The sequence below is a fragment of the Typopeltis vanoorti genome, chromosome 11 (assembly GCF_054136105.1).
Source record: "Typopeltis vanoorti isolate ZY-2024b chromosome 11, IOZ_Tvanoo_1.0, whole genome shotgun sequence".
In the NCBI taxonomy this organism is placed as follows: domain Eukaryota; kingdom Metazoa; phylum Arthropoda; class Arachnida; order Uropygi; family Thelyphonidae; genus Typopeltis; species Typopeltis vanoorti.
The window spans coordinates 61258761-61268775 of NC_143559.1; positions in this window are offsets into that span (position 1 = coordinate 61258761).

Consider the following 10015-nt stretch of genomic DNA (forward strand, 5'->3'; position numbering starts at 1 on the left):
GTGTTGTCTCCATTGGGGGATGCTCGTCTTCTTGTGAAGAGTATCGTTGTGTTTTCTGGGGGTTTAATTGGTGATACGTAAGTAAAGCCAATCTCTAAAAATTAAGACGATCCCCAGACCACTCAATAATGGCCGAAAGACCGTCCATCTCAGCGTTGGCTCCACTCAATGATGGCCTTCCACCCACCACCACCGAGCAGAACCGCTCAAATTCCGAATAAAAGCATTCACCGACACGGCCCCACACCGGGACGTGCCGGAAAACACCTTTCCCGGAGACTCAAATTGCTCCCTTAAGGCAGAAACCTTAAGAGAGAGAACTCAAACTCTCGAATCTCACCGTCCAATTAGTCGCCTCTTACGACATGCATGGATTTGCATTGATGCTATTCTTATCCTGGCACCCAGTCGCCAGTGTGTAAGAAACATCGTGTTTATATATATATATATATATATATATATATATATATATATATAAAGGCATATAGAAAAAATAAAGGTGTCTTTAGGAATTTATTTTTAATTTGAATGTTTTGAGGTAAAAAAATTAAAAGCACTCTTATATTAAAATATTTTAAAGGATTACAATTTTATGTATAGAAAATTATTCTTTTTTTTTTCTAAAAAGTAGTTAATTGATTTTTGAAATTAATGCATGGTTTGTGTATCGTTCATATTGTGGGAAAACTTCATGATCTGCAAATTTCATTCAGTATGATTTTGCAGGAATGTAGGAGCTTCTTTTCAAATCTGTTATCACTACCTTTAGATTAAAGAATATTAAAAAGAGTATTAAAGAATATCATTTTAAATGGCATTATGAAACCCACGAGTATAAACTGCACCCTAGCTTCACAACCAATCGCCGAATGGTGGTCACTCCTTGATTCTAAAGGTAAGCTTTCGCGCAAAAATACAGCCACCAGAGGAATCTGAATAGGAATTCAATCCCACGCAAACTGCTGCAGCAACCAAAATTACTTCAGTCTTGCTCTGAAGAATACCAATCCATAGAAGTTATCACAAGTTCACATTTGTAGCACTCCACAAGAAGAACCTAATAAGGGTGCGACGTAGGCACATAAACTTCACTGATGTATCCACAAAGTTTTTTTTTTTTCTTTCAATAAATGTCGACAAGAGTCCGCCAGTACCTCTTATATATTTTTCAGTACTACAAAAACATATACAAAATTAACACAACGTTCATCGATACCACCAATAAAATACTCCCTAACATGATAAGATTCTCGCCTTCAGTACAACATAAAACAAATCTTCCCATCACGCTACGATTTGACAAAAGCCTGCACTACTCTACGAAAAGATAAATTTCTCAATATAGACGGACTCACTACTGAATTTTACCAATAATTCTGGGTACAGCTGGGACCTATTCTGCATAGAATATATGACAATACAACTACTAGTAGCCTCCTACCTAGTATAGCATCTATCGATAAGCTTATCCCAAAGAAAGGCGTTCTTACAAAAGTAGGAAACTGGCGACCCATCTTCAATTAAAACGCCAACTACAAGCCTACAGATTGAAGCCCTATCTGAACGAATTTTCTACCGCAGTGAACGTATCTACCTATTCATCTGCTTAGAAGCCTTCGGTTTCATTTCCATTAAGATGCTATACATCAACGCATACTTCTGCATGAAGATAAACAACAGACTCACTAAATCCATACCATACAGCAGAGGAATTAAACATGGTATCCACTTTATACGATTGCCAACGAACTTTTCCTGAGCCTATTAGTCTTGCTCAGGCAAATCTGTCCAATTTCTCTCTCTCTCTCTCTCTCTCTCTCTCTCTCTCCTACGAAGCTATAACCTTGAACCATACCCTGATGATGTTATATCCAGCCATGGTGACGATTTCTCTAACATAAAAAGAGCATACCAAGAATATCAAACAGCCTCAGGAGCAAAACTAAACATACAAAACCACAGGACTGTGGTGTGAAAAATGGAGAAGCCAAACCGACTTCCTCCATTTCTGATCAGTGGTCTGCAGAGAGGATACAAATACCTGGGAATTTACTATAGTAAACACGCCATCTTATGTGGATAATAACTGGGAAATTCTTACCAAACGTTTCAAGCAAGTGCTAGGAAAGCGGACGATAGCACGGACTTCTGATTTCATTAGAAGAAGAGCGATAATCATCAATGGCCAACTTCCTTCGGATTATATATTAAAAATTCTAGCTCTTACAGAGGGCAACGTTTGTATCAATCGGCCACAAGACCTTTCGTACACTGTTTTTCATAAACAGTCAGCATTACGAAAAGTGTATAAAGAGATCGCGAAATATATCTTCTCCTCTACCACCAGAGGTCTCTCCCTCTCTACAGTCTTAAGAATGACAACTGCGCATATGCCGTCTTATCTGAGGACCTTCTATAGATATACCTTGATCTACAACACACGATGAATGCAGTTTCATTTCCGTAAATACTCAAAGAACCCCTCTTTCACAATAACATCACTCCTACAGTAATCAAAAACTTTTCTTCCTTGCATGGAATTGGCAATAGGTTATAGCGGATATTTTTACCCAAGTCTCAAGTGGCACTGTCCCAACCTCTAGCAACCCTTGAATATGGAAGCCAAGCTGAAAAAAAAAAATTAACACCACCAAATATGCGTTTCATATATCCATGTCAGATATTGAATCTGAAGCAGGCCTTCAAGAACCAATAGTAGAAAAAACTGATGCCTTCATATCTTTTGCAAAGAAGTAATACGATGGTGGCACTTAACTGGAAAAAATACAGTAATCACCTCCACCGTAGAATCCTTCGTTATCTCATCAACCACCCACTAATGGAATCTGCTTTACCGATAACCATTAAACATGACGCTGACATACAGTGGAGAATGTAGCACAACAACCTACTATACTACACAAATTTCACTCTGAATTTTCTGCAACGGAACTGGAACTATTATCCACCTCTACCTCGTGTGCCCTGTAAACAGTAAACCGATTTGTTCATCTCGGGAAACTGCAGCTGTATCCTGCGGCCTGTTGTACACAGCAACAGCATCTTGCAATAAGCTTACTTCCGTGGCCCTCAACAACCCGTCACGACCTCAGCAGCAGGTCTAGAACAAAAACCTCAGACCACAGAGACATTCGAAACTGGCGTCCAATCTTACGAACCAACATAACGGAACCAAATCTGAAAATCAACTTATCACCATTATAATACGTAATACCCAATGATAGTAATCGATGCATCAGACATTGTATGCACAAACCTCAAGTGACAAATTAAACTATGCAAAAACCACTGGCTGGTGTGCATCAGTCTAGAACCGACTCTCTGATTTTATGCACCTGGTGAAATGAAGGACACAAATACTTAGACATACACGTCTTGGCAACACCCAAATATATTAATACGCTGAACTGAACTTCAAACAGGTGTAGGAAAGTGGAATAGCATACGTACACCGTTTTCACTTGGAGGAAGAGTAGTAATCAGCAACCAGATGGCTACGCGTGTCTATGTCACACCTACAAAGTACTGACATCTCCATGAAGACTTTCCCCATCACATCCAAAAGGCAATGACACGTTTCTTCTGGAACAAAACTAACTAAACAAATTATTCTACACTCTGAAGCCACTTGATTAGGGAGGCCAATGCCTCAACTCCTATGAAAACAAACTCACATATTTTAGGATCATCTAGAGGACTTACACTGCCCACAATCCTGCGAATGATCAAATAAAACAGATTATATGCGTTGATTTTGTGCATATGCATAATACATATCACATCTACAGTAATCCGAATTTCCTAACAACGTTTTTTTTTTTTTTTTGAATAAACCTACGAATTTGAAACCTCAACATAAGTTGATGGTATCAGGAACACGATCGAAAACTAAATCTTGGAATGGTTATTAATTGATTAGCTGTTCATATTAAGTGTATTTGAATTTACTCGAATAATTCATGCATGACATCATATTATAAATTAAAGATACCAAGAAATTATATACTTGGCTTAATCCTTTATCCCAGTCAGGAGCAAACAAAGTTTGCTCCTGACGTATTTTCAGGACTGGGGCAACTCGTGGTAAAGGCGGTATGACTTCACATCACTTGCCTTAGTAGACATCAATAAAGGTCGAAACTGGTCTGGGTAGTGACCCTTCCCATAATGCATAACATTATGCATGTCTGCAAGTAGATGTGCTTTGCATTATGGGACACTAACGAAGTGATGTGAAGTCATACTACCTTTATCACGAGTTGCCCCAGTCCTGAAAATACTTCAGACGCAAACTTTGCTTACACTTGATAAAGGATTACACCAAGTATATAATTTCTGGGTATCTTTAATTTTTAGTATAACCAAGTGAAAAAACTTCCAACAACATGACATCATATTGTTCTTATTAATAATTTATTATTAATAAGAACAATATGATGTCATGTATAGAACAATATCTATATATATTCTTTTCATAGACCAGGAAGATATATAAATATATATAGATATTATATATATTATTTTCATATATATAAATATATATAGATATATATATAGATAGATATTATACATATATATTCTTTTCATAGACCAGTATGCAAACAATTAAGTTTGCGCCTGAAACATAGTTCAAGTCTAAGGATGGTACAACACCAGGGCAACTCATTGTAAAGGTGGATAAAGTTCTGATCAGTATTCTGAGTATTTCCCATAATGTAAAGCACATCTCACTAAAATATATATATGTATATGTATACTGCAATACATTATGGGTGGGGTCACTACCAAGACCGGTTTCAATCTTTTTTGAGGTCTCCTCAGTGAGTAGCTGTTTGAGCTCAGTGAGTAGTTTTGTATTAAAAGCAATTTGCCTTTAATACAAAACATCATACATCCCCTCCTTGGAGACGTGTTTTGGCATTAAGGGTAAATATTAAGATTAGTGATCAGAGCTTATGCCACCTTTACCACGAGTTGCCTTGGTCTTGCACTACCTGTAGGATCAGCTAGACTTGCATCACTTGCAGGCGTAAACTTGACTTATTTGTCTGTTTGCTTACTTGGGAAATGGAGTAAAACCAGGTTTAAAATTGCTTGGTATTTCTAATATATATATATATATATATATATATATATATATATACAAACGAATATATATATATATTATTGACAAATGACATTTATGTCTTTAGGGGTGAACCAAGATATATGCTTTTCATATTCCCCGCTATCTGTTGTGGTTACAGTGAGGGTAAAATTTATGAGCAGTTTGCTCGCCCTGAATGGGCATGGAGATTATGCATCGCTATAGGATGCTAATATAGCTTTGGTCTTCTATATTCGAATATGTCCGTTGCCTCGTATGCTGCAGCCTGCTGAAACAAATCGTTGGGATGTGTGGACGTCTTTAGGAAAAACGTGGATGCTAAGGATTGTAGAAAAGAGAAAATATAGGGAATATTTGTATCTTTATGAAGTTGATTGTTTCTAACATACCAAGGGGCGTTCAGAATCATTCTAATGCACTTGTTGTATCTTGGTGATGTTAGTATTAGATGTGTGGCTCCAGGCTGGAGAGGCATAGGTGACTATAGCGCGAATCATCATCTGGTATAGCTGCAATTTGATTCTGTTGCTGAGCTTGCTATTTCTATTAATTAGCGGACAGATCTGAGCTATGGCTTTAGATGCCTTTGCGCACGTAGACTTGATGTGTTGGTTGAAAGATAGCTTTTTGTCGAGAATTACACCCAGGTAATTTGTTTCTGTCTGCCAGGGAATTTTAGTGTTGAATAGTAACACATCTCCTGCAGGAGACATTGGCCTTTTTGAGAAAAGAACGGCTGAGCTTTTCTGGGGGTTGACTTCCAATCTCCATTTGGAGAACCAACCCTCCAGCTTTGGAAGGTTTTCTTGAAGCTTTCTGGTAATGAATTGGGATCCGAAATATCTGGTTAGTATTGCTGTATCGTCCGTATATCTCCCAAAATGGAAGATATCGGATTGTGCGGGATGTCTGACATGTATACAGAAAACAGCAATGGAGCCAGTAGAGATCCCTGCGGCACTCCCGCAAAGATGGCGCTGGGACGATGTAGAACCGTTGATTTCGACTTGCATTGATCTATTCTGAAGATATGAATGGATTAGATGAACCATTTTTAGTGAGGTACCGGCTGAGGTAAGTTTGTACAGGAGTTCAAAATGCCAGATTTTGTCAAATGCTTTGGATAGGTCTAGGAAAACAGCTCTTGTGTACTGGCGCCAGTTGTAGCTGGTGGTGTTGTATTCGACAATTCTGTGGATTTGCTGAGTAGTACTATGGTGTTGCCGAAAACCAAACTGTTCTTTATGGAGGAAGTTTAGGTCATTTACTGAGGTTTGGAGTCATGCGAGGATGAACTTCTCCGCAACCTTACCCAGATTGGAGATGAGACTGATTGGACGATAATTTTGCGGTAGGTGTGGGTCCTTGCCTGGTTATTGCTGGGTGAAGCATAATTTATTTTAGTTCTTAAAAGAACTGGGCGATGGACTGATTCCTTGACTCTTTATCCCGTCATCTGAATGAAGAAAATCTGTGTGGATGGGATGTTATTGAGCTAAATGCTCTAGTCATGGCTGGGTAGCGGCAATAGACGAGCCTCAGTTAAAATTTCATTGGCGATGTGTAAGTAAAGCCAACTCTAAAAATTCGGACGATCCCTAGGCCACTCAATCGTGGGCGAAAGACCGTCCATCTCAGCGGTGGCTCCATTCAATGATGGCCTTCCACCCACACACCACCACCGAGCAGAACCGCTCATATTTTCCGAAGGAATATTATTTTATTCACCGACAAAGCCCCTCAACGGGCCGTGCCGGAGAACACGTTCTCCGGAGACTCAAATTGCTCCCTTAAAGCAAAAACCTTAAGAGAGCGAACTCAAAACTCTCGAATCTCTGCGTCCCGGGGGGTAACAGCAACAGCCGAACCTCAGTTAAAACTTCATTGGCTACAGCATTGCCATTCTTTACCCTGGAAGTCCTAAAAAGGACTCATTTAAATTTATTGACATTTTGCATTTATAAGATTAATAATTATTTTAAAAAATAAAAGGTGTTTGAAATAATTTACTTTTATTTAAAAGATTAAAAAAAAATTTAAAAACATTTTCACTCTTAAAAACAAACTAAAGGATACAAACTTTATTTATTTAAAGTTTTTATTATTAATTATAAAAAATTAGCTAAATTATTTTTGAAGTTAATTCGTAGGTATATTATTCCTTTTCTGGAAAGATTCAAGATCCGTGCATTTCATCCAGCGTATTTTTGCACGATGGATATGTTATTTGGTTCTGCTTCTCGTCAAAATAGCTACAGGAAATAATTTTATAAGAGCATAGAAAACAGAAACAAGTCACACTCGCTTCCAAATATCATCATGCAACCATTAATGGCTAACTGTTAATCACAAGAGCTTTTGGAAAGAGCGCATTAAAATTGGTAACTTTTTTTTGTTTCATACACGCTGTTGTTCACTAATCTGTTGCATGTGCATTGTTCTGAACTAAGGTGTAAAAATTCGTAAACACGTGAAGAAAAATTGTTAATAATTTCTGTTTAGACGTAAACTGAATTATTACATGCAAGATCAAATGATACGTAACATTCAAGGTATTTTTTTAGCGAAAACTGTGTTTAAGAAAGTTATTCAAGTGTCAGACAGTATGAGACCAGTAATACAATCAGTATATAAGTAAAATAAGAGACTGTATTCTTTCGACTTTATTTTATTTATTTTTATGTCCACACTAGATGATGCGAAACTTTAAGATCGCATTATTTTGTAAAAAGAAAGGTAAACAATTTTTTTTCTTCAAAAAATTTAGACTATACTGATTTATAATCAAATAAAAGAAACAAAAGTGCAAGACCCATTGTTGCATTGCAGCAATGCAATGCAACAATGGGTGCATTGCAGCAATGGATTTTAACATCTTGCGTACCAACAATGTCCTTTTATATATATATATATATATCCTTTTTTTAATACAATTAATTTTCCGTATGAATTTTGAGTTATTTTCTTTTAATTCTGGAACAGGACACATGTTAATGACACCAAAACAACTTTACTAAGAAACTTTTTCTTGTTGCATGCTCTTCAATAAAATCAGTCTATCTACATTATTGTTCGACATTAAGTTTATCGACGAATATTTTTTTATTAAGGAAAAATGGAACTTTATACCTGAAGGATGCCATTTTAGTCTAAGGCAGAAATTATCATCTTCCAATTAGATTGTGATGGAATATAAAAAAAAATTAACGAAATGAAGATGTAAATTTTAAAATTTAGAAAGCCAAATTGTTCTGCGAAATTCTATGAGATAGACACGCAGCTTTCTCATGGAATTCCAGGTATTTCGTGCGCACACTAACAACACTCAACTGCTTTTGGATGTCATCATGTGATTTATTAAGCAGCCACCAGGATAGTATTGATCACATCTTCTTCAGTGGAAATATTTCGATCAACAAGCACGCCCCGTAGGCAACAAAATATCAGTGGACGAACACACACACACACACACACACACAAATTTACACAGAAGATGCAGACAACAATATAATTCTAAAATTCTTATTGTTAAAAAATTCCATCCGATTTTATTTGTTGCAGCATGGCACGCGTAGGTGGTTTAGTGTTGATGCCTTTAACAATTCAGAATCGTGGAGGCATTGTTGTCGGTCATTGGATAAATCGATTCTCTCTGTTTAGGCAGCACTTCAATTATTTCGTTTGTATCTAAGAGCGTTCTACAGTGTGTGAAATGGCCTTTTCCAAAAAAAAAAAAAAAAGGAAAACAAACACGCAGGAACCATTGTGTGTGTGTGTGTGTGTGTGTGTGTGTGTGTGTGTGTGTGTGTGTGTGTGTGTGTGTGTGTGTGTGTGTGTGTGTGTGTGTGTGTGTGTGTGTGTGTGTGTGTTCAATGTTTGCGTGAACCTAAAACTAAAATAACACTGCTGCAAATATGAATCAAAATCTCTGAACTAAGTTATTGTTTTGTATAATTTTAAAAACAATATTTAGTCAAATGTTGCATCTGCAAATTTGGGCCGATTGAAATATACACTACTCAATTTCAATAACATTTTTCAAGTCCAAGCCGAGCATACGGACAGCTTGCATACGGACGGACACATAAAACTAACATGTGCGAATGTATTTTTGTGAAATGAGCGCACCAAAAATGAAAACATTCCCCAAGACAATAATCTCCGATGTGCAAATCAAATAATAATTATTATGATGATGATGATCGGAAGACATGAATTCTGCAAACAGGCCTACGAAAGAGTGTAAAAGATTTAAAGAACCGAATGCAGATTTGGACGGTGCATCGGTCCAATCACATTTAGAGTAAATTTTTAGCATTCTCAATCTAATCCTGTTGTTATGTTTAATCTATGGTACAAGTGTAATAATAATGGATGCAGACACGAATCCAAGTGGCTGAAATGAGGTTCATGTGAGGGGTTGCGGGGCTGACAAGACTCGACAGAGTTAGAAGCTCTGCAATTCGGGAAACCCTCAATACTCAACCGCTGCTTCTCCGTGTTGAGAGATCACAGTTACGATGGTACGGGCACCTGGTCAGAATGCCACAACAGAATGCCCCAGCAAGCCTTCTTTGCCAAGCCAGAAGGTGGGAGGCCACGTGGAAGGCCAAGGACTCGCTGGATATATTATATCCAAAACCTTGGGTGGACACGTCTGGGAGTCCCACCAGAACACCTGAGCTTGGTGACGGAGGATCATGACCAGTGGAAGTTCCTCTTGTAGCTGCTGCCCCCACAACCCAATTAGGAAAGGTGGGCCTTGAAGATGAATGGATGGATAGTAATAATAATAGGTTTGGTTGTTATTGGTTATATTTGTGTCTACATTTGGGGAAAAAACAAACGCAACATGGTTTTAATGAAAATAGGAAGACTATGATATTA